Below are 24,718 nucleotides of genomic sequence, written 5' to 3' on the forward strand. Positions count from 1 at the left end.
AGGCCAGAATGTCAGTCCATGTTGGAGCAGGTTTAGATACAGTCTAAAGTATAGATCTCAAAGTCTGTGCACAGAATTTAGCAAGGGCCTCGCACCTTCTGATGCATCAGGTAGGTGCACAATAGCATAGCCTAACCCTCTGTACTTTGGTCTATATTGATGCGGGACATAGACAGCCAGCTGATGACCAATCCATTAGTGCAATGGATGGCTGGAAGCATTTGTCTTTGCCTTTGCAATACCACAGAAGCAATGCATGGTCAATGTACAGCAATGACACACCTGTGTGAACAGCCAGGAGACCCCCCCCCCCCCCCCCCATGTTATGTTACATAGTTACATAGTTAGTACGGTCGAAAAAAGACATATGTCCATCAAGTTCAACCAGGGAATTAAGGGGTAGGGGTGTGGCGCGATATTGGGGAAGGGATGAGATTTTATATTTCTTCATAAGCATTAATCTTATTTTGTCAATTAGGAACATTCAGCACCCACCCGCTATCAAGGCAGCTGCCTATCATGTCATGCCCTACCTGCACAGGTGTGCTGGCTACTCAAATGATCCAATTAAGGAGGCCATTTAGTCAGCAGCAGCAGAAGTCCTGTGCCTGGACGCTCCAACAGCGGCCAGACACAAGCAGAAGCAGAAGAAGCAGAAGCAGCAGCAGCACCACCTTTTGTTTTTTGGCTGCAGCAGCAGCAAGGCCCACAGGGCTGGCTAGCTGGCTAGCCAGCAAGCAGGTAGCAATGAAAGTAGGAATCTTTCTTTTTAACCCTGTAAGGGGGTGGTGCACTGTACCCGAAGATACTGCCATATCGGGTCAATGCATAGGGCGACGGAAGCAAGCTTCGAAATCGGCCCCCGTTCTCAAAAATCCATTTAATATATGGTCCCCAGATAGGGGACGTATCAGATATTAAACTGATAAGAACAGATACTACACTTGATCTTAGCCAAAAGGCCGAGAAGCGATAACCGTGAAAGGGGCGGGCCCAACAAGGTGCCCTTCATGGGCACTATCACTGCTTGCTGTCAGGGAGGCTGCCAGACAATTTTCCATGCACACTCTGGGCTGGGGGGCAGTCAACCACCAGTACACACAGCAGAACCTAAACCCATACCATTATTGCTAAGCAGCAAGACAGGGGCCCATTGCACTCCCACGGGGCCTTTTTAAATGCAATCCATAACCCGGATTTGCCAGGAACCCTTCTTACTCCTCCTACTTGCATGTGACACTGGGCTTAGGATCTGCATAGGAAACACACACACAAGCACACACCTACCTTTGTTGCCTGCAGATGCCTCCTTGGCTGTCCCCAAACGGTATCAAACCAACACCCACGGGAAGCTGTAAGCATAGAGGACATGCCTGCACCCCATTGGACTTACCTGTGTGGGTTAAACCCGGGTTATTTGACAACCTATGGCGGTGATGGTTCTGCTCAGGCAGAGCAGTGCTGATGCTCCTCATAAAGCTGTCGCTGCTGTGAAGGTTCTAGGTGACATCACAAATCCCTATGGTTACGTACACAACAAAGCTGGGTTGTTGTTGTTTACACTCTGCAAGGCCTGTGGAAGTGAGTGACATCATAGCACTGTAGTTCTGAGGGTTCTAGATGGATGCAACAATCTCCTGTTGCTTCTATGAAGGCCATAATAGACGACATCACCAAACAGCTCCATAGTCACATACACAGCAAAGGAGAGATGTTGTTTACACCTAGTGATGTCAGTGGTATTGAGTGACATCACAGCACAGTGCTAAGGCTCCTGGGCCTGGACACAGCAGCGGCTGCAATATCTCAACGGAGAATACGTTTATATATATGTGTGTGTGTGCGCGTATATATATATATATATATATATATATATATATATATTTCTCTGCCGAAATCACTTTTAAACCCATTTCCACCTTTTTTTCCCTTCTCTTCCTCTTACTTTTTTTTCACGTTTTTTTACGTTTTTCTCCTTTTCGCCTCTTTTCTGGGCGTATTATTCTTCTTTTTCTTCTTTTTTTTCGTCTAATGCATACCCCATCAGTGCAGCAATGCTTATTCAATACCGCCAGCAGATGGAGACACTGGGGGATAATTTTCTAAGGATTTATACTGATTTTTCCTGTCTGAATTTGTCGCACAGAAAGTTGCAGGCCAAATATGTGTGACATTTCTGCGACTTTAGCTTCTAGAGCATTTTTACAACATTATACATAGGTGCTGAATACATAAAAAGCGACTGTTCAGCGACAGACAAGTCGCATCGGCTGAAAGTAGGCCAGAATGTCAGTCCATGTTGGAGCAGGTTTAGATACAGTCTAAAGTATAGATCTCAAAGTCTGTGCACAGAATTTAGCAAGGGCCTCGCACCTTCTGATGCATCAGGTAGGTGCACAATAGCATAGCCTAACCCTCTGTACTTTGGTCTATATTGATGCGGGACATAGACAGCCAGCTGATGACCAATCCATTAGTGCAATGGATGGCTGGAAGCATTTGTCTTTGCCTTTGCAATACCACAGAAGCAATGCATGGTCAATGTACAGCAATGACACACCTGTGTGAACAGCCAGGAGACCCCCCCCCCCCCCCATGTTATGTTACATAGTTACATAGTTAGTACGGTCGAAAAAAGACATATGTCCATCAAGTTCAACCAGGGAATTAAGGGGTAGGGGTGTGGCGCGATATTGGGGAAGGGATGAGATTTTATATTTCTTCATAAGCATTAATCTTATTTTGTCAATTAGGAACATTCAGCACCCACCCGCTATCAAGGCAGCTGCCTATCATGTCATGCCCTACCTGCACAGGTGTGCTGGCTACTCAAATGATCCAATTAAGGAGGCCATTTAGTCAGCAGCAGCAGAAGTCCTGTGCCTGGACGCTCCAACAGCGGCCAGACACAAGCAGAAGCAGAAGCAGCAGAAGCAGCAGCAGCAGCACCACCTTTTGTTTTTTGGCTGCAGCAGCAGCAAGGCCCACAGGGCTGGCTAGCTGGCTAGCCAGCAAGCAGGTAGCAATGAAAGTAGGAATCTTTCTTTTTAACCCTGTAAGGGGGTGGTGCACTGTACCCGAAGATACTGCCATATCGGGTCAATGCATAGGGCGACGGAAGCAAGCTTCGAAATCGGCCCCCGTTCTCAAAAATCCATTTAATATATGGTCCCCAGATAGGGGACGTATCAGATATTAAACTGATAAGAACAGATACTACACTTGATCTTAGCCAAAAGGCCGAGAAGCGATAACCGTGAAAGGGGCGGGCCCAACAAGGTGCCCTTCATGGGCACTATCACTGCTTGCTGTCAGGGAGGCTGCCAGACAATTTTCCATGCACACTCTGGGCTGGGGGGCAGTCAACCACCAGTACACACAGCAGAACCTAAACCCATACCATTATTGCTAAGCAGCAAGACAGGGGCCCATTGCACTCCCACGGGGCCTTTTTAAATGCAATCCATAACCCGGATTTGCCAGGAACCCTTCTTACTCCTCCTACTTGCATGTGACACTGGGCTTAGGATCTGCATAGGAAACACACACACAAGCACACACCTACCTTTGTTGCCTGCAGATGCCTCCTTGGCTGTCCCCAAACGGTATCAAACCAACACCCACGGGAAGCTGTAAGCATAGAGGACATGCCTGCACCCCATTGGACTTACCTGTGTGGGTTAAACCCGGGTTATTTGACAACCTATGGCGGTGATGGTTCTGCTCAGGCAGAGCAGTGCTGATGCTCCTCATAAAGCTGTCGCTGCTGTGAAGGTTCTAGGTGACATCACAAATCCCTATGGTTACATACACAACAAAGCTGGGTTGTTGTTGTTTACACTCTGCAAGGCCTGTGGAAGTGAGTGACATCATAGCACTGTAGTTCTGAGGGTTCTAGATGGATGCAACAATCTCCTGTTGCTTCTATGAAGGCCATAATAGACGACATCACCAAACAGCTCCATAGTCACATACACAGCAAAGGAGAGATGTTGTTTACACCTAGTGATGTCAGTGGTATTGAGTGACATCACAGCACAGTGCTAAGGCTCCTGGGCCTGGACACAGCAGCGGCTGCAATATCTCAACGGAGAATACGTTTATATATATGTGTGTGTGTGCGCGTATATATATATATATATATATATATATATATATATATATATATATATTTCTCCGCCGAAATCACTTTTAAACCCATTTCCACCTTTTTTTCCCTTCTCTTCCTCTTACTTTTTTTTCAAGTTTTTTTACGTTTTTCTCCTTTTCGCCTCTTTTCTGGGCGTATTATTCTTCTTTTTCTTCTTTTTTTTCGTCTAATGCATACCCCATCAGTGCAGCAATGCTTATTCAATACCGCCAGCAGATGGAGACACTGGGGGATAATTTTCTAAGGATTTATACTGATTTTTCCTGTCTGAATTTGTCGCACAGAAAGTTGCAGGCCAAATATGTGTGACATTTCTGCGACTTTAGCTTCTAGAGCATTTTTACAACATTATACATAGGTGCTGAATACATAAAAAGCGACTGTTCAGCGACAGACAAGTCGCATCGGCTGAAAGTAGGCCAGAATGTCAGTCCATGTTGGAGCAGGTTTAGATACAGTCTAAAGTATAGATCTCAAAGTCTGTGCACAGAATTTAGCAAGGGCCTCGCACCTTCTGATGCATCAGGTAGGTGCACAATAGCATAGCCTAACCCTCTGTACTTTGGTCTATATTGATGCGGGACATAGACAGCCAGCTGATGACCAATCCATTAGTGCAATGGATGGCTGGAAGCATTTGTCTTTGCCTTTGCAATACCACAGAAGCAATGCATGGTCAATGTACAGCAATGACACACCTGTGTGAACAGCCAGGAGACCCCCCCCCCCCCCCCCCATGTTATGTTACATAGTTATATAGTTAGTACGGTCGAAAAAAGACATATGTCCATCAAGTTCAACCAGGGAATTAAGGGGTAGGGGTGTGGCGCGATATTGGGGAAGGGATGAGATTTTATATTTCTTCATAAGCATTAATCTTATTTTGTCAATTAGGAACATTCAGCACCCACCCGCTATCAAGGCAGCTGCCTATCATGTCATGCCCTACCTGCACAGGTGTGCTGGCTACTCAAATGATCCAATTAAGGAGGCCATTTAGTCAGCAGCAGCAGAAGTCCTGTGCCTGGACGCTCCAACAGCAGCCAGACACAAGCAGAAGCAGAAGCAGCAGAAGCAGCAGCAGCACCACCTTTTGTTTCTTGGCTGCAGCAGCAGCAAGGCCCACAGGGCTGGCTAGCTGGCTAGCCAGCAAGCAGGTAGCAATGAAAGTAGGAATCTTTCTTTTTAACCCTGTAAGGGGGTGGTGCACTGTACCCGAAGATACTGCCATATCGGGTCAATGCATAGGGTGACGGAAGCAAGCTTCGAAATCGGCCCCCGTTCTCAAAAATCCATTTAATATATGGTCCCCAGATAGGGGACGTATCAGATATTAAACTGATAAGAACAGATACTACACTTGATCTTAGCCAAAAGGCCGAGAAGCGATAACCGTGAAAGGGGCGGGCCCAACAAGGTGCCCTTCATGGGCACTATCACTGCTTGCTGTCAGGGAGGCTGCCAGACAATTTTCCATGCACACTCTGGGCTGGGGGGCAGTCAACCACCAGTACACACAGCAGAACCTAAACCCATACCATTATTGCTAAGCAGCAAGACAGGGGCCCATTGCACTCCCACGGGGCCTTTTTAAATGCAATCCATAACCCGGATTTGCCAGGAACCCTTCTTACTCCTCCTACTTGCATGTGACACTGGGCTTAGGATCTGCATAGGAAACACACACACAAGCACACACCTACCTTTGTTGCCTGCAGATGCCTCCTTGGCTGTCCCCAAACGGTATCAAACCAACACCCACGGGAAGCTGTAAGCATAGAGGACATGCCTGCACCCCATTGGACTTACCTGTGTGGGTTAAACCCGGGTTATTTGACAACCTATGGCGGTGATGGTTCTGCTCAGGCAGAGCAGTGCTGATGCTCCTCATAAAGCTGTCGCTGCTGTGAAGGTTCTAGGTGACATCACAAATCCCTATGGTTACATACACAACAAAGCTGGGTTGTTGTTGTTTACACTCTGCAAGGCCTGTGGAAGTGAGTGACATCATAGCACTGTAGTTCTGAGGGTTCTAGATGGATGCAACAATCTCCTGTTGCTTCTATGAAGGCCATAATAGACGACATCACCAAACAGCTCCATAGTCACATACACAGCAAAGGAGAGATGTTGTTTACACCTAGTGATGTCAGTGGTATTGAGTGACATCACAGCACAGTGCTAAGGCTCCTGGGCCTGGACACAGCAGCGGCTGCAATATCTCAACGGAGAATACGTTTATATATATGTGTGTGTGTGCGCGTATATATATATATATATATATATATATATATATATATATATATATATTTCTCCGCCGAAATCACTTTTAAACCCATTTCCACCTTTTTTTCCCTTCTCTTCCTCTTACTTTTTTTTCACGTTTTTTTACGTTTTTCTCCTTTTCGCCTCTTTTCTGGGCGTATTATTCTTCTTTTTCTTCTTTTTTTTCGTCTAATGCATACCCCATCAGTGCAGCAATGCTTATTCAATACCGCCAGCAGATGGAGACACTGGGGGATAATTTTCTAAGGATTTATACTGATTTTTCCTGTCTGAATTTGTCGCACAGAAAGTTGCAGGCCAAATATGTGTGACATTTCTGCGACTTTAGCTTCTAGAGCATTTTTACAACATTATACATAGGTGCTGAATACATAAAAAGCGACTGTTCAGCGACAGACAAGTCGCATCGGCTGAAAGTAGGCCAGAATGTCAGTCCATGTTGGAGCAGGTTTAGATACAGTCTAAAGTATAGATCTCAAAGTCTGTGCACAGAATTTAGCAAGGGCCTCGCACCTTCTGATGCATCAGGTAGGTGCACAATAGCATAGCCTAACCCTCTGTACTTTGGTCTATATTGATGCGGGACATAGACAGCCAGCTGATGACCAATCCATTAGTGCAATGGATGGCTGGAAGCATTTGTCTTTGCCTTTGCAATACCACAGAAGCAATGCATGGTCAATGTACAGCAATGACACACCTGTGTGAACAGCCAGGAGACCCCCCCCCATGTTATGTTACATAGTTACATAGTTAGTACGGTCGAAAAAAGACATATGTCCATCAAGTTCAACCAGGGAATTAAGGGGTAGGGGTGTGGCGCGATATTGGGGAAGGGATGAGATTTTATATTTCTTCATAAGCATTAATCTTATTTTGTCAATTAGGAACATTCAGCACCCACCCGCTATCAAGGCAGCTGCCTATCATGTCATGCCCTACCTGCACAGGTGTGCTGGCTACTCAAATGATCCAATTAAGGAGGCCATTTAGTCAGCAGCAGCAGAAGTCCTGTGCCTGGACGCTCCAACAGCGGCCAGACACAAGCAGAAGCAGCAGAAGCAGCAGCAGCACCACCTTTTGTTTTTTGGCTGCAGCAGCAGCAAGGCCCACAGGGCTGGCTAGCTGGCTAGCCAGCAAGCAGGTAGCAATGAAAGTAGGAATCTTTCTTTTTAACCCTGTAAGGGGGTGGTGCACTGTACCCGAAGATACTGCCATATCGGGTCAATGCATAGGGCGACGGAAGCAAGCTTCGAAATCGGCCCCCGTTCTCAAAAATCCATTTAATATATGGTCCCCAGATAGGGGACGTATCAGATATTAAACTGATAAGAACAGATACTACACTTGATCTTAGCCAAAAGGCCGAGAAGCGATAACTGTGAAAGGGGCGGGCCCAACAAGGTGCCCTTCATGGGCACTATCACTGCTTGCTGTCAGGGAGGCTGCCAGACAATTTTCCATGCACACTCTGGGCTGGGGGGCAGTCAACCACCAGTACACACAGCAGAACCTAAACCCATACCATTATTGCTAAGCAGCAAGACAGGGGCCCATTGCACTCCCACGGGGCCTTTTTAAATGCAATCCATAACCCGGATTTGCCAGGAACCCTTCTTACTCCTCCTACTTGCATGTGACACTGGGCTTAGGATCTGCATAGGAAACACACACACAAGCACACACCTACCTTTGTTGCCTGCAGATGCCTCCTTGGCTGTCCCCAAACGGTATCAAACCAACACCCACGGGAAGCTGTAAGCATAGAGGACATGCCTGCACCCCATTGGACTTACCTGTGTGGGTTAAACCCGGGTTATTTGACAACCTATGGCGGTGATGGTTCTGCTCAGGCAGAGCAGTGCTGATGCTCCTCATAAAGCTGTCGCTGCTGTGAAGGTTCTAGGTGACATCACAAATCCCTATGGTTACATACACAACAAAGCTGGGTTGTTGTTGTTTACACTCTGCAAGGCCTGTGGAAGTGAGTGACATCATAGCACTGTAGTTCTGAGGGTTCTAGATGGATGCAACAATCTCCTGTTGCTTCTATGAAGGCCATAATAGACGACATAACCAAACAGCTCCATAGTCACATACACAGCAAAGGAGAGATGTTGTTTACACCTAGTGATGTCAGTGGTATTGAGTGACATCACAGCACAGTGCTAAGGCTCCTGGGCCTGGACACAGCAGCGGCTGCAATATCTCAACGGAGAATACGTTTATATATATGTGTGTGTGTGCGCGTATATATATATATATATATATATATATATATATATATATATATATATTCTCCGCCGAAATCACTTTTAAACCCATTTCCACCTTTTTTTCCCTTCTCTTCCTCTTACTTTTTTTTCAAGTTTTTTTACGTTTTTCTCCTTTTCGCCTCTTTTCTGGGCGTATTATTCTTCTTTTTCTTCTTTTTTTTCGTCTAATGCATACCCCATCAGTGCAGCAATGCTTATTCAATACCGCCAGCAGATGGAGACACTGGGGGATAATTTTCTAAGGATTTATACTGATTTTTCCTGTCTGAATTTGTCGCACAGAAAGTTGCAGGCCAAATATGTGTGACATTTCTGCGACTTTAGCTTCTAGAGCATTTTTACAACATTATACATAGGTGCTGAATACATAAAAAGCGACTGTTCAGCGACAGACAAGTCGCATCGGCTGAAAGTAGGCCAGAATGTCAGTCCATGTTGGAGCAGGTTTAGATACAGTCTAAAGTATAGATCTCAAAGTCTGTGCACAGAATTTAGCAAGGGCCTCGCACCTTCTGATGCATCAGGTAGGTGCACAATAGCATAGCCTAACCCTCTGTACTTTGGTCTATATTGATGCGGGACATAGACAGCCAGCTGATGACCAATCCATTAGTGCAATGGATGGCTGGAAGCATTTGTCTTTGCCTTTGCAATACCACAGAAGCAATGCATGGTCAATGTACAGCAATGACACACCTGTGTGAACAGCCAGGAGACCCCCCCCCCCCCCATGTTATGTTACATAGTTATATAGTTAGTACGGTCGAAAAAAGACATATGTCCATCAAGTTCAACCAGGGAATTAAGGGGTAGGGGTGTGGCGCGATATTGGGGAAGGGATGAGATTTTATATTTCTTCATAAGCATTAATCTTATTTTGTCAATTAGGAACATTCAGCACCCACCCGCTATCAAGGCAGCTGCCTATCATGTCATGCCCTACCTGCACAGGTGTGCTGGCTACTCAAATGATCCAATTAAGGAGGCCATTTAGTCAGCAGCAGCAGAAGTCCTGTGCCTGGACGCTCCAACAGCAGCCAGACACAAGCAGAAGCAGAAGCAGCAGAAGCAGCAGCAGCACCACCTTTTGTTTCTTGGCTGCAGCAGCAGCAAGGCCCACAGGGCTGGCTAGCTGGCTAGCCAGCAAGCAGGTAGCAATGAAAGTAGGAATCTTTCTTTTTAACCCTGTAAGGGGGTGGTGCACTGTACCCGAAGATACTGCCATATCGGGTCAATGCATAGGGCGACGGAAGCAAGCTTCGAAATCGGCCCCCGTTCTCAAAAATCCATTTAATATATGGTCCCCAGATAGGGGACGTATCAGATATTAAACTGATAAGAACAGATACTACACTTGATCTTAGCCAAAAGGCCGAGAAGCGATAACCGTGAAAGGGGCGGGCCCAACAAGGTGCCCTTCATGGGCACTATCACTGCTTGCTGTCAGGGAGGCTGCCAGACAATTTTCCATGCACACTCTGGGCTGGGGGGCAGTCAACCACCAGTACACACAGCAGAACCTAAACCCATACCATTATTGCTAAGCAGCAAGACAGGGGCCCATTGCACTCCCACGGGGCCTTTTTAAATGCAATCCATAACCCGGATTTGCCAGGAACCCTTCTTACTCCTCCTACTTGCATGTGACACTGGGCTTAGGATCTGCATAGGAAACACACACACAAGCACACACCTACCTTTGTTGCCTGCAGATGCCTCCTTGGCTGTCCCCAAACGGTATCAAACCAACACCCACGGGAAGCTGTAAGCATAGAGGACATGCCTGCACCCCATTGGACTTACCTGTGTGGGTTAAACCCGGGTTATTTGACAACCTATGGCGGTGATGGTTCTGCTCAGGCAGAGCAGTGCTGATGCTCCTCATAAAGCTGTCGCTGCTGTGAAGGTTCTAGGTGACATCACAAATCCCTATGGTTACATACACAACAAAGCTGGGTTGTTGTTGTTTACACTCTGCAAGGCCTGTGGAAGTGAGTGACATCATAGCACTGTAGTTCTGAGGGTTCTAGATGGATGCAACAATCTCCTGTTGCTTCTATGAAGGCCATAATAGACGACATCACCAAACAGCTCCATAGTCACATACACAGCAAAGGAGAGATGTTGTTTACACCTAGTGATGTCAGTGGTATTGAGTGACATCACAGCACAGTGCTAAGGCTCCTGGGCCTGGACACAGCAGCGGCTGCAATATCTCAACGGAGAATACGTTTATATATATGTGTGTGTGTGCGCGTATATATATATATATATATATATATATATATATATATATATTTCTCCGCCGAAATCACTTTTAAACCCATTTCCACCTTTTTTTCCCTTCTCTTCCTCTTACTTTTTTTTCACGTTTTTTTACGTTTTTCTCCTTTTCACCTCTTTTCTGGGCGTATTATTCTTCTTTTTCTTCTTTTTTTTCGTCTAATGCATACCCCATCAGTGCAGCAATGCTTATTCAATACCGCCAGCAGATGGAGACACTGGGGGATAATTTTCTAAGGATTTATACTGATTTTTCCTGTCTGAATTTGTCGCACAGAAAGTTGCAGGCCAAATATGTGTGACATTTCTGCGACTTTAGCTTCTAGAGCATTTTTACAACATTATACATAGGTGCTGAATACATAAAAAGCGACTGTTCAGCGACAGACAAGTCGCATCGGCTGAAAGTAGGCCAGAATGTCAGTCCATGTTGGAGCAGGTTTAGATACAGTCTAAAGTATAGATCTCAAAGTCTGTGCACAGAATTTAGCAAGGGCCTCGCACCTTCTGATGCATCAGGTAGGTGCACAATAGCATAGCCTAACCCTCTGTACTTTGGTCTATATTGATGCGGGACATAGACAGCCAGCTGATGACCAATCCATTAGTGCAATGGATGGCTGGAAGCATTTGTCTTTGCCTTTGCAATACCACAGAAGCAATGCATGGTCAATGTACAGCAATGACACACCTGTGTGAACAGCCAGGAGACCCCCCCCCATGTTATGTTACATAGTTACATAGTTAGTACGGTCGAAAAAAGACATATGTCCATCAAGTTCAACCAGGGAATTAAGGGGTAGGGGTGTGGCGCGATATTGGGGAAGGGATGAGATTTTATATTTCTTCATAAGCATTAATCTTATTTTGTCAATTAGGAACATTCAGCACCCACCCGCTATCAAGGCAGCTGCCTATCATGTCATGCCCTACCTGCACAGGTGTGCTGGCTACTCAAATGATCCAATTAAGGAGGCCATTTAGTCAGCAGCAGCAGAAGTCCTGTGCCTGGACGCTCCAACAGCGGCCAGACACAAGCAGAAGCAGCAGAAGCAGCAGCAGCACCACCTTTTGTTTTTTGGCTGCAGCAGCAGCAAGGCCCACAGGGCTGGCTAGCTGGCTAGCCAGCAAGCAGGTAGCAATGAAAGTAGGAATCTTTCTTTTTAACCCTGTAAGGGGGTGGTGCACTGTACCCGAAGATACTGCCATATCGGGTCAATGCATAGGGCGACGGAAGCAAGCTTCGAAATCGGCCCCCGTTCTCAAAAATCCATTTAATATATGGTCCCCAGATAGGGGACGTATCAGATATTAAACTGATAAGAACAGATACTACACTTGATCTTAGCCAAAAGGCCGAGAAGCGATAACCGTGAAAGGGGCGGGCCCAACAAGGTGCCCTTCATGGGCACTATCACTGCTTGCTGTCAGGGAGGCTGCCAGATAATTTTCCATGCACACTCTGGGCTGGGGGGCAGTCAACCACCAGTACACACAGCAGAACCTAAACCCATACCATTATTGCTAAGCAGCAAGACAGGGGCCCATTGCACTCCCACGGGGCCTTTTTAAATGCAATCCATAACCCGGATTTGCCAGGAACCCTTCTTACTCCTCCTACTTGCATGTGACACTGGGCTTAGGATCTGCATAGGAAACACACACACAAGCACACACCTACCTTTGTTGCCTGCAGATGCCTCCTTGGCTGTCCCCAAACGGTATCAAACCAACACCCACGGGAAGCTGTAAGCATAGAGGACATGCCTGCACCCCATTGGACTTACCTGTGTGGGTTAAACCCGGGTTATTTGACAACCTATGGCGGTGATGGTTCTGCTCAGGCAGAGCAGTGCTGATGCTCCTCATAAAGCTGTCGCTGCTGTGAAGGTTCTAGGTGACATCACAAATCCCTATGGTTACATACACAACAAAGCTGGGTTGTTGTTGTTTACACTCTGCAAGGCCTGTGGAAGTGAGTGACATCATAGCACTGTAGTTCTGAGGGTTCTAGATGGATGCAACAATCTCCTGTTGCTTCTATGAAGGCCATAATAGACGACATAACCAAACAGCTCCATAGTCACATACACAGCAAAGGAGAGATGTTGTTTACACCTAGTGATGTCAGTGGTATTGAGTGACATCACAGCACAGTGCTAAGGCTCCTGGGCCTGGACACAGCAGCGGCTGCAATATCTCAACGGAGAATACGTTTATATATATGTGTGTGTGTGCGCGTATATATATATATATATATATATATATATATATATATATATATATTTCTCCGCCGAAATCACTTTTAAACCCATTTCCACCTTTTTTTCCCTTCTCTTCCTCTTACTTTTTTTTCACGTTTTTTTACGTTTTTCTCCTTTTCGCCTCTTTTCTGGGCGTATTATTCTTCTTTTTCTTCTTTTTTTTCGTCTAATGCATACCCCATCAGTGCAGCAATGCTTATTCAATACCGCCAGCAGATGGAGACACTGGGGGATAATTTTCTAAGGATTTATACTGATTTTTCCTGTCTGAATTTGTCGCACAGAAAGTTGCAGGCCAAATATGTGTGACATTTCTGCGACTTTAGCTTCTAGAGCATTTTTACAACATTATACATAGGTGCTGAATACATAAAAAGCGACTGTTCAGCGACAGACAAGTCGCATCGGCTGAAAGTAGGCCAGAATGTCAGTCCATGTTGGAGCAGGTTTAGATACAGTCTAAAGTATAGATCTCAAAGTCTGTGCACAGAATTTAGCAAGGGCCTCGCACCTTCTGATGCATCAGGTAGGTGCACAATAGCATAGCCTAACCCTCTGTACTTTGGTCTATATTGATGCGGGACATAGACAGCCAGCTGATGACCAATCCATTAGTGCAATGGATGGCTGGAAGAATTTGTCTTTGCCTTTGCAATACCACAGAAGCAATGCATGGTCAATGTACAGCAATGACACACCTGTGTGAACAGCCAGGAGACCCCCCCCCCCCCCCATGTTATGTTACATAGTTACATAGTTAGTACGGTCGAAAAAAGACATATGTCCATCAAGTTCAACCAGGGAATTAAGGGGTAGGGGTGTGGCGCGATATTGGGGAAGGGATGAGATTTTATATTTCTTCATAAGCATTAATCTTATTTTGTCAATTAGGAACATTCAGCACCCACCCGCTATCAAGGCAGCTGCCTATCATGTCATGCCCTACCTGCACAGGTGTGCTGGCTACTCAAATGATCCAATTAAGGAGGCCATTTAGTCAGCAGCAGCAGAAGTCCTGTGCCTGGACGCTCCAACAGCGGCCAGACACAAGCAGAAGCAGAAGCAGCAGAAGCAGCAGCAGCACCACCTTTTGTTTTTTGGCTGCAGTAGCAGCAAGGCCCACAGGGCTGGCTAGCTGGCTAGCCAGCAAGCAGGTAGCAATGAAAGTAGGAATCTTTCTTTTTAACCCTGTAAGGGGGTGGTGCACTGTACCCGAAGATACTGCCATATCGGGTCAATGCATAGGGCGACGGAAGCAAGCTTCGAAATCGGCCCCCGTTCTCAAAAATCCATTTAATATATGGTCCCCAGATAGGGGACGTATCAGATATTAAACTGATAAGAACAGATACTACACTTGATCTTAGCCAAAAGGCCGAGAAGCGATAACCGTGAAAGGGGCGGGCCCAACAAGGTGCCCTTCATGGGCACTATCACTGCTTGCTGTCAGGGAGGCTGCCAGACAATTTTCCATGCACACTCTGGGCTGGGGGGCAGTCAACCACCAGTACACACAGCAGAACCTAAACCCATACCATTATTGCTAAGCAGCAAGACAGGGGCCCATTGCACTCCCACGGGGCCTTTTTAAATGCAATCCATAACCCGGATTTGCCAGGAACCCTTCTTACTCCTCCTACTTGCATGTGACACTGGGCTTAGGATCTGCATAGGAAATACACACACAAGCACACACCTACCTTTGTTGCCTGCAGATGCCTCCTTGGCTGTCCCCAAACGGTATCAAACCAACACCCACGGGAAGCTGTAAGCATAGAGGACATGCCTGCACCCCATTGGACTTACCTGTGTGGGTTAAACCCGGGTTATTTGACAACCTATGGCGGTGATGGTTCTGCTCAGGCAGAGCAGTGCTGATGCTCCTCATAAAGCTGTCGCTGCTGTGAAGGTTCTAGGTGACATCACAAATCCCTATGGTTACATACACAACAAAGCTGGGTTGTTGTTGTTTACACTCTGCAAGGCCTGTGGAAGTGAGTGACATCATAGCACTGTAGTTCTGAGGGTTCTAGATGGATGCAACAATCTCCTGTTGCTTCTATGAAGGCCATAATAGACGACATCACCAAACAGCTCCATAGTCACATACACAGCAAAGGAGAGATGTTGTTTACACCTAGTGATGTCAGTGGTATTGAGTGACATCACAGCACAGTGCTAAGGCTCCTGGGCCTGGACACAGCAGCGGCTGCAATATCTCAACGGAGAATACGTTTATATATATGTGTGTGTGTGCGCGTATATATATATATATATATATATATATATATATATATATATATATATTTCTCCGCCGAAATCACTTTTAAACCCATTTCCACCTTTTTTTCCCTTCTCTTCCTCTTACTTTTTTTTCACGTTTTTTTACGTTTTTCTCCTTTTCGCCTCTTTTCTGGGCGTATTATTCTTCTTTTTCTTCTTTTTTTTCGTCTAATGCATACCCCATCAGTGCAGCAATGCTTATTCAATACCGCCAGCAGATGGAGACACTGGGGGATAATTTTCTAAGGATTTATACTGATTTTTCCTGTCTGAATTTGTCGCACAGAAAGTTGCAGGCCAAATATGTGTGACATTTCTGCGACTTTAGCTTCTAGAGCATTTTTACAACATTATACATAGGTGCTGAATACATAAAAAGCGACTGTTCAGCGACAGACAAGTCGCATCGGCTGAAAGTAGGCCAGAATGTCAGTCCATGTTGGAGCAGGTTTAGATACAGTCTAAAGTATAGATCTCAAAGTCTGTGCACAGAATTTAGCAAGGGCCTCGCACCTTCTGATGCATCAGGTAGGTGCACAATAGCATAGCCTAACCCTCTGTACTTTGGTCTATATTGATGCGGGACATAGACAGCCAGCTGATGACCAATCCATTAGTGCAATGGATGGCTGGAAGCATTTGTCTTTGCCTTTGCAATACCACAGAAGCAATGCATGGTCAATGTACAGCAATGACACACCTGTGTGAACAGCCAGGAGACCCCCCCCCCCCCATGTTATGTTACATAGTTACATAGTTAGTACGGTCGAAAAAAGACATATGTCCATCAAGTTCAACCAGGGAATTAAGGGGTAGGGGTGTGGCGCGATATTGGGGAAGGGATGAGATTTTATATTTCTTCATAAGCATTAATCTTATTTTGTCAATTAGGAACATTCAGCACCCACCCGCTATCAAGGCAGCTGCCTATCATGTCATGCCCTACCTGCACAGGTGTGCTGGCTACTCAAATGATCCAATTAAGGAGGCCATTTAGTCAGCAGCAGCAGAAGTCCTGTGCCTGGACGCTCCAACAGCGGCCAGACACAAGCAGAAGCAGAAGCAGCAGCAGCACCACCTTTTGTTTTTTGGCTGCAGCAGCAGCAAGGCCCACAGGGCTGGCTAGCTGGCTAGCCAGCAAGCAGGTAGCAATGAAAGTAGGAATCTTTCTTTTTAACCCTGTAAGGGGGTGGTGCACTGTACCCGAAGATACTGCCATATCGGGTCAATGCATAGGGCGACGGAAGCAAGCTTCGAAATCGGCCCCCGTTCTCAAAAATCCATTTAATATATGGTCCCCAGATAGGGGACGTATCAGATATTAAACTGATAAGAACAGATACTACACTTGATCTTAGCCAAAAGGCCGAGAAGCGATAACCGTGAAAGGGGCGGGCCCAACAAGGTGCCCTTCATGGGCACTATCACTGCTTGCTGTCAGGGAGGCTGCCAGACAATTTTCCATGCACACTCTGGGCTGGGGGGCAGTCAACCACCAGTACACACAGCAGAACCTAAACCCATACCATTATTGCTAAGCAGCAAGACAGGGGCCCATTGCACTCCCACGGGGCCTTTTTAAATGCAATCCATAACCCGGATTTGCCAGGAACCCTTCTTACTCCTCCTACTTGCATGTGACACTGGGCTTAGGATCTGCATAGGAAACACACACACAAGCACACACCTACCTTTGTTGCCTGCAGATGCCTCCTTGGCTGTCCCCAAACGGTATCAAACCAACACCCACGGGAAGCTGTAAGCATAGAGGACATGCCTGCACCCCATTGGACTTACCTGTGTGGGTTAAACCCGGGTTATTTGACAACCTATGGCGGTGATGGTTCTGCTCAGGCAGAGCAGTGCTGATGCTCCTCATAAAGCTGTCGCTGCTGTGAAGGTTCTAGGTGACATCACAAATCCCTATGGTTACATACACAACAAAGCTGGGTTGTTGTTGTTTACACTCTGCAAGGCCTGTGGAAGTGAGTGACATCATAGCACTGTAGTTCTGAGGGTTCTAGATGGATGCAACAATCTCCTGTTGCTTCTATGAAGGCCATAATAGACGACATCACCAAACAGCTCCATAGTCACATACACAGCAAAGGAGAGATGTTGTTTACACCTAGTGATGTCAGTGGTATTGAGTGACATCACAGCACAGTGCTAAGGCTCCTGGGCCTGGACACAGCAGCGGCTGCAATATCTCAACGGAGAATACGTTTATATATATGTGTGTGTGTGCGCGTATATATATATATATATATATATATATATATATATATATATATTTCTCCGCCGAAATCACTTTTAAACCCATTTCCACCTTTTTTTCCCTTCTCTTCCTCTTACTTTTTTTTCACGTTTTTTTACGTTTTTCTCCTTTTCGCCTCTTTTCTGGGCGTATTATTCTTCTTTTTCTTCTTTTTTTTCGTCTAATGCATACCCCATCAGTGCAGCAATGCTTATTCAATACCGCCAGCAGATGGAGACACTGGGGGATAATTTTCTAAGGATTTATACTGATTTTTCCTGTCTGAATTTGTCGCACAGAAAGTTGCAGGCCAAATATGTGTGACATTTCTGCGACTTTAGCTTCTAGAGCATTTTTACAACATTATACATAGGTGCTGAATACATAAAAAGCGACTGTTCAGCGACAGACAAGTCGCATCGGCTGAAAGTAGGCCAGAATGTCAGTCCATGTTGGAGCAGGTTTAGATACAGTCTAAAGTATAGATCTCAAAGTCTGTGCACAGAATTTAGCAAGGGCCTCGCACCTTCTGATGCATCAGGTAGGTGCACAATAGCATAGCCTAACCCTCTGTACTTTGGTCTATATTGATGCGGGACATAGACAGCCAGCTGATGACCAATCCATTAGTGCAATGGATGGCTGGAAGCATTTGTCTTTGCCTTTGCAATACCACAGAAGCAATGCATGGTCAATGTACAGCAATGACACACCTGTGTGAACAGCCAGGAGACCCCCCCCCCCCCCATGTTATGTTACATAGTTACATAGTTAGTACGGTCGAAAAAAGACATATGTCCATCAAGTTCAACCAGGGAATTAAGGGGTAGGGGTGTGGCGCGATATTGGGGAAGGGATGAGATTTTATATTTCTTCATAAGCATTAATCTTATTTTGTCAATTAGGAACATTCAGCACCCACCCGCTATCAAGGCAGCTGCCTATCATGTCATGCCCTACCTGCACAGGTGTGCTGGCTACTCAAATGATCCAATTAAGGAGGCCATTTAGTCAGCAGCAGCAGAAGTCCTGTGCCTGGACGCTCCAACAGCGGCCAGACACAAGCAGAAGCAGAAGCAGCAGAAGCAGCAGCAGCACCACCTTTTGTTTTTTGGCTGCAGCAGCAGCAAGGCCCACAGGGCTGGCTAGCTGGCTAGCCAGCAAGCAGGTAGCAATGAAAGTAGGAATCTTTCTTTTTAACCCTGTAAGGGGGTGGTGCACTGTACCCGAAGATACTGCCATATCGGGTCAATGCATAGGGCGACGGAAGCAAGCTTCGAAATCGGCCCCCGTTCTCAAAAATCCATTTAATATATGGTCCCCAGATAGGGGACGTATCAGATATTAAACTGATAAGAACAGATACTACACTTGATCTTAGCCAAAAGGCCGAGAAGCGATAACCGTGAAAGGGGCGGGCCCAACAAGGTGCCCTTCATGGGCACTATCACTGCTTGCTGTCAGGGAGGCTGCCAGACAATTTTCCATGCACACTCTGGGCTGGGGGGCAGTCAACCACCAGTACACACAGCAGAACCTAAACCCATACCATTATTGCTAAGCAGCAAGACAGGGGCCCATTGCACTCCCACGGGGCCTTTTTAAATGCAATCCATAACCCGGATTTGCCAGGAACCCTTCTTACTCCTCCTACTTGCATGTGACACTGGGCTTAGGATCTGCATAGGAAACACACACACAAGCACACACCTACCTTTGTTGCCTGCAGATGCCTCCTTGGCTGTCCCCAAACGGTATCAAACCAACACCCACGGGAAGCTGTAAGCATAGAGGACATGCCTGCACCCCATTGGACTTACCTGTGTGGGTTAAACCCGGGTTATTTGACAACCTATGGCGGTGATGGTTCTGCTCAGGCAGAGCAGTGCTGATGCTCCTCATAAAGCTGTCGCTGCTGTGAAGGTTCTAGGTGACATCACAAATCCCTATGGTTACATACACAACAAAGCTGGGTTGTTGTTGTTTACACTCTGCAAGGCCTGTGGAAGTGAGTGACATCATAGCACTGTAGTTCTGAGGGTTCTAGATGGATGCAACAATCTCCTGTTGCTTCTATGAAGGCCATAATAGACGACATCACCAAACAGCTCCATAGTCACATACACAGCAAAGGAGAGATGTTGTTTACACCTAGTGATGTCAGTGGTATTGAGTGACATCACAGCACAGTGCTAAGGCTCCTGGGCCTGGACACAGCAGCGGCTGCAATATCTCAACGGAGAATACGTTTATATATATGTGTGTGTGTGCGCGTATATATATATATATATATATATATATATATATATATATATATATTTCTCCGCCGAAATCACTTTTAAACCCATTTCCACCTTTTTTTCCCTTCTCTTCCTCTTACTTTTTTTTCACGTTTTTTTACGTTTTTCTCCTTTTCGCCTCTTTTCTGGGCGTATTATTCTTCTTTTTCTTCTTTTTTTTCGTCTAATGCATACCCCATCAGTGCAGCAATGCTTATTCAATACCGCCAGCAGATGGAGACACTGGGGGATAATTTTCTAAGGATTTATACTGATTTTTCCTGTCTGAATTTGTCGCACAGAAAGTTGCAGGCCAAATATGTGTGACATTTCTGCGACTTTAGCTTCTAGAGCATTTTTACAACATTATACATAGGTGCTGAATACATAAAAAGCGACTGTTCAGCGACAGACAAGTCGCATCGGCTGAAAGTAGGCCAGAATGTCAGTCCATGTTGGAGCAGGTTTAGATACAGTCTAAAGTATAGATCTCAAAGTCTGTGCACAGAATTTAGCAAGGGCCTCGCACCTTCTGATGCATCAGGTAGGTGCACAATAGCATAGCCTAACCCTCTGTACTTTGGTCTATATTGATGCGGGACATAGACAGCCAGCTGATGACCAATCCATTAGTGCAATGGATGGCTGGAAGCATTTGTCTTTGCCTTTGCAATACCACAGAAGCAATGCATGGTCAATGTACAGCAATGACACACCTGTGTGAACAGCCAGGAGCCCCCCCCCCCCCCCATGTTATGTTACATAGTTACATAGTTAGTACGGTCGAAAAAAGACATATGTCCATCAAGTTCAACCAGGGAATTAAGGGGTAGGGGTGTGGCGCGATATTGGGGAAGGGATGAGATTTTATATTTCTTCATAAGCATTAATCTTATTTTGTCAATTAGGAACATTCAGCACCCACCCGCTATCAAGGCAGCTGCCTATCATGTCATGCCCTACCTGCACAGGTGTGCTGGCTACTCAAATGATCCAATTAAGGAGGCCATTTAGTCAGCAGCAGCAGAAGTCCTGTGCCTGGACGCTCCAACAGCGGCCAGACACAAGCAGAAGCAGAAGCAGCAGAAGCAGCAGCAGCACCACCTTTTGTTTTTTGGCTGCAGCAGCAGCAAGGCCCACAGGGCTGGCTAGCTGGCTAGCCAGCAAGCAGGTAGCAATGAAAGTAGGAATCTTTCTTTTTAACCCTGTAAGGGGGTGGTGCACTGTACCCGAAGATACTGCCATATCGGGTCAATGCATAGGGCGACGGAAGCAAGCTTCGAAATCGGCCCCCGTTCTCAAAAATCCATTTAATATATGGTCCCCAGATAGGGGACGTATCAGATATTAAACTGATAAGAACAGATACTACACTTGATCTTAGCCAAAAGGCCGAGAAGCGATAACCGTGAAAGGGGCGGGCCCAACAAGGTGCCCTTCATGGGCACTATCACTGCTTGCTGTCAGGGAGGCTGCCAGACAATTTTCCATGCACACTCTGGGCTGGGGGGCAGTCAACCACCAGTACACACAGCAGAACCTAAACCCATACCATTATTGCTAAGCAGCAAGACAGGGGCCCATTGCACTCCCACGGGGCCTTTTTAAATGCAATCCATAACCCGGATTTGCCAGGAACCCTTCTTACTCCTCCTACTTGCATGTGACACTGGGCTTAGGATCTGCATAGGAAACACACACACAAGCACACACCTACCTTTGTTGCCTGCAGATGCCTCCTTGGCTGTCCCCAAACGGTATCAAACCAACACCCACGGGAAGCTGTAAGCATAGAGGACATGCCTGCACCCCATTGGACTTACCTGTGTGGGTTAAACCCGGGTTATTTGACAACCTATGGCGGTGATGGTTCTGCTCAGGCAGAGCAGTGCTGATGCTCCTCATAAAGCTGTCGCTGCTGTGAAGGTTCTAGGTGACATCACAAATCCCTATGGTTACATACACAACAAAGCTGGGTTGTTGTTGTTTACACTCTGCAAGGCCTGTGGAAGTGAGTGACATCATAGCACTGTAGTTCTGAGGGTTCTAGATGGATGCAACAATCTCCTGTTGCTTCTATGAAGGCCATAATAGACGACATCACCAAACAGCTCCATAGTCACATACACAGCAAAGGAGAGATGTTGTTTACACCTAGTGATGTCAGTGGTATTGAGTGACATCACAGCACAGTGCTAAGGCTCCTGGGCCTGGACACAGCAGCGGCTGCAATATCTCAACGGAGAATACGTTTATATATATGTGTGTGTGTGCGCGTATATATATATATATATATATATATATATATATATATATATATATATTTCTCCGCCGAAATCACTTTTAAACCCATTTCCACCTTTTTTTCCCTTCTCTTCCTCTTACTTTTTTTTCACGTTTTTTTACGTTTTTCTCCTTTTCGCCTCTTTTCTGGGCGTATTATTCTTCTTTTTCTTCTTTTTTTTCGTCTAATGCATACCCCATCAGTGCAGCAATGCTTATTCAATACCGCCAGCAGATGGAGACACTGGGGGATAATTTTCTAAGGATTTATACTGATTTTTCCTGTCTGAATTTGTCGCACAGAAAGTTGCAGGCCAAATATGTGTGACATTTCTGCGACTTTAGCTTCTAGAGCATTTTTACAACATTATACATAGGTGCTGAATACATAAAAAGCGACTGTTCAGCGACAGACAAGTCGCATCGGCTGAAAGTAGGCCAGAATGTCAGTCCATGTTGGAGCAGGTTTAGATACAGTCTAAAGTATAGATCTCAAAGTCTGTGCACAGAATTTAGCAAGGGCCTCGCACCTTCTGATGCATCAGGTAGGTGCACAATAGCATAGCCTAACCCTCTGTACTTTGGTCTATATTGATGCGGGACATAGACAGCCAGCTGATGACCAATCCATTAGTGCAATGGATGGCTGGAAGCATTTGTCTTTGCCTTTGCAATACCACAGAAGCAATGCATGGTCAATGTACAGCAATGACACACCTGTGTGAACAGCCAGGAGACCCCCCCCCCCCCCCATGTTATGTTACATAGTTATATAGTTAGTACGGTCGAAAAAAGACATATGTCCATCAAGTTCAACCAGGGAATTAAGGGGTAGGGGTGTGGCGCGATATTGGGGAAGGGATGAGATTTTATATTTCTTCATAAGCATTAATCTTATTTTGTCAATTAGGAACATTCAGCACCCACCCGCTATCAAGGCAGCTGCCTATCATGTCATGCCCTACCTGCACAGGTGTGCTGGCTACTCAAATGATCCAATTAAGGAGGCCATTTAGTCAGCAGCAGCAGAAGTCCTGTGCCTGGACGCTCCAACAGCAGCCAGACACAAGCAGAAGCAGAAGCAGCAGAAGCAGCAGCAGCACCACCTTTTGTTTCTTGGCTGCAGCAGCAGCAAGGCCCACAGGGCTGGCTAGCTGGCTAGCCAGCAAGCAGGTAGCAATGAAAGTAGGAATCTTTCTTTTTAACCCTGTAAGGGGGTGGTGCACTGTACCCGAAGATACTGCCATATCGGGTCAATGCATAGGGCGACGGAAGCAAGCTTCGAAATCGGCCCCCGTTCTCAAAAATCCATTTAATATATGGTCCCCAGATAGGGGACGTATCAGATATTAAACTGATAAGAACAGATACTACACTTGATCTTAGCCAAAAGGCCGAGAAGCGATAACCGTGAAAGGGGCGGGCCCAACAAGGTGCCCTTCATGGGCACTATCACTGCTTGCTGTCAGGGAGGCTGCCAGACAATTTTCCATGCACACTCTGGGCTGGGGGGCAGTCAACCACCAGTACACACAGCAGAACCTAAACCCATACCATTATTGCTAAGCAGCAAGACAGGGGCCCATTGCACTCCCACGGGGCCTTTTTAAATGCAATCCATAACCCGGATTTGCCAGGAACCCTTCTTACTCCTCCTACTTGCATGTGACACTGGGCTTAGGATCTGCATAGGAAACACACACACAAGCACACACCTACCTTTGTTGCCTGCAGATGCCTCCTTGGCTGTCCCCAAACGGTATCAAACCAACACCCACGGGAAGCTGTAAGCATAGAGGACATGCCTGCACCCCATTGGACTTACCTGTGTGGGTTAAACCCGGGTTATTTGACAACCTATGGCGGTGATGGTTCTGCTCAGGCAGAGCAGTGCTGATGCTCCTCATAAAGCTGTCGCTGCTGTGAAGGTTCTAGGTGACATCACAAATCCCTATGGTTACATACACAACAAAGCTGGGTTGTTGTTGTTTACACTCTGCAAGGCCTGTGGAAGTGAGTGACATCATAGCACTGTAGTTCTGAGGGTTCTAGATGGATGCAACAATCTCCTGTTGCTTCTATGAAGGCCATAATAGACGACATCACCAAACAGCTCCATAGTCACATACACAGCAAAGGAGAGATGTTGTTTACACCTAGTGATGTCAGTGGTATTGAGTGACATCACAGCACAGTGCTAAGGCTCCTGGGCCTGGACACAGCAGCGGCTGCAATATCTCAACGGAGAATACGTTTATATATATGTGTGTGTGTGCGCGTATATATATATATATATATATATATATATATATATATATATATATTTCTCCGCCGAAATCACTTTTAAACCCATTTCC

At 46.1% G+C, this 24,718-nt stretch overlaps 11 non-coding genes across 11 annotated transcripts; all 11 read right to left on the bottom strand.

Annotated features, from left to right (window-relative positions):
• Positions 1-783: 783 nt before the first annotated feature.
• LOC130328332 (U2 spliceosomal RNA) lies at positions 784-974 on the bottom strand. The gene has a single exon (XR_008872349.1). It is a non-coding gene; the product is annotated as a U2 spliceosomal RNA (small nuclear RNA).
• A 2,087-nt stretch (positions 975-3,061) lies between these two features.
• Positions 3,062-3,252, bottom strand: LOC130328340 (U2 spliceosomal RNA). The gene has a single exon (XR_008872356.1). It is a non-coding gene; the product is annotated as a U2 spliceosomal RNA (small nuclear RNA).
• A 2,097-nt stretch (positions 3,253-5,349) lies between these two features.
• Positions 5,350-5,540, bottom strand: LOC130328339 (U2 spliceosomal RNA). Its single transcript, XR_008872355.1, has one exon. It is a non-coding gene; the product is annotated as a U2 spliceosomal RNA (small nuclear RNA).
• Positions 5,541-7,622: 2,082 nt separating this feature from the next.
• LOC130328341 (U2 spliceosomal RNA) lies at positions 7,623-7,813 on the bottom strand. The gene has a single exon (XR_008872357.1). It is a non-coding gene; the product is annotated as a U2 spliceosomal RNA (small nuclear RNA).
• A 2,092-nt stretch (positions 7,814-9,905) lies between these two features.
• On the bottom strand, positions 9,906-10,096 carry LOC130328342 (U2 spliceosomal RNA). Its single transcript, XR_008872358.1, has one exon. It is a non-coding gene; the product is annotated as a U2 spliceosomal RNA (small nuclear RNA).
• A 2,076-nt stretch (positions 10,097-12,172) lies between these two features.
• LOC130328343 (U2 spliceosomal RNA) lies at positions 12,173-12,363 on the bottom strand. Its single transcript, XR_008872359.1, has one exon. It is a non-coding gene; the product is annotated as a U2 spliceosomal RNA (small nuclear RNA).
• A 2,092-nt stretch (positions 12,364-14,455) lies between these two features.
• Positions 14,456-14,646, bottom strand: LOC130328333 (U2 spliceosomal RNA). Its single transcript, XR_008872350.1, has one exon. It is a non-coding gene; the product is annotated as a U2 spliceosomal RNA (small nuclear RNA).
• A 2,083-nt stretch (positions 14,647-16,729) lies between these two features.
• LOC130328334 (U2 spliceosomal RNA) lies at positions 16,730-16,920 on the bottom strand. Its single transcript, XR_008872351.1, has one exon. It is a non-coding gene; the product is annotated as a U2 spliceosomal RNA (small nuclear RNA).
• Positions 16,921-19,009: 2,089 nt separating this feature from the next.
• On the bottom strand, positions 19,010-19,200 carry LOC130328335 (U2 spliceosomal RNA). The gene has a single exon (XR_008872352.1). It is a non-coding gene; the product is annotated as a U2 spliceosomal RNA (small nuclear RNA).
• A 2,091-nt stretch (positions 19,201-21,291) lies between these two features.
• Positions 21,292-21,482, bottom strand: LOC130328337 (U2 spliceosomal RNA). The gene has a single exon (XR_008872353.1). It is a non-coding gene; the product is annotated as a U2 spliceosomal RNA (small nuclear RNA).
• A 2,094-nt stretch (positions 21,483-23,576) lies between these two features.
• On the bottom strand, positions 23,577-23,767 carry LOC130328338 (U2 spliceosomal RNA). The gene has a single exon (XR_008872354.1). It is a non-coding gene; the product is annotated as a U2 spliceosomal RNA (small nuclear RNA).
• Between the last annotated feature and the right edge of the window lie 951 nt (positions 23,768-24,718).

The sequence above is a fragment of the Hyla sarda genome, unplaced genomic scaffold (genome assembly GCF_029499605.1).
Source record: "Hyla sarda isolate aHylSar1 unplaced genomic scaffold, aHylSar1.hap1 scaffold_3066, whole genome shotgun sequence".
NCBI classification, from domain to species: domain Eukaryota; kingdom Metazoa; phylum Chordata; class Amphibia; order Anura; family Hylidae; genus Hyla; species Hyla sarda.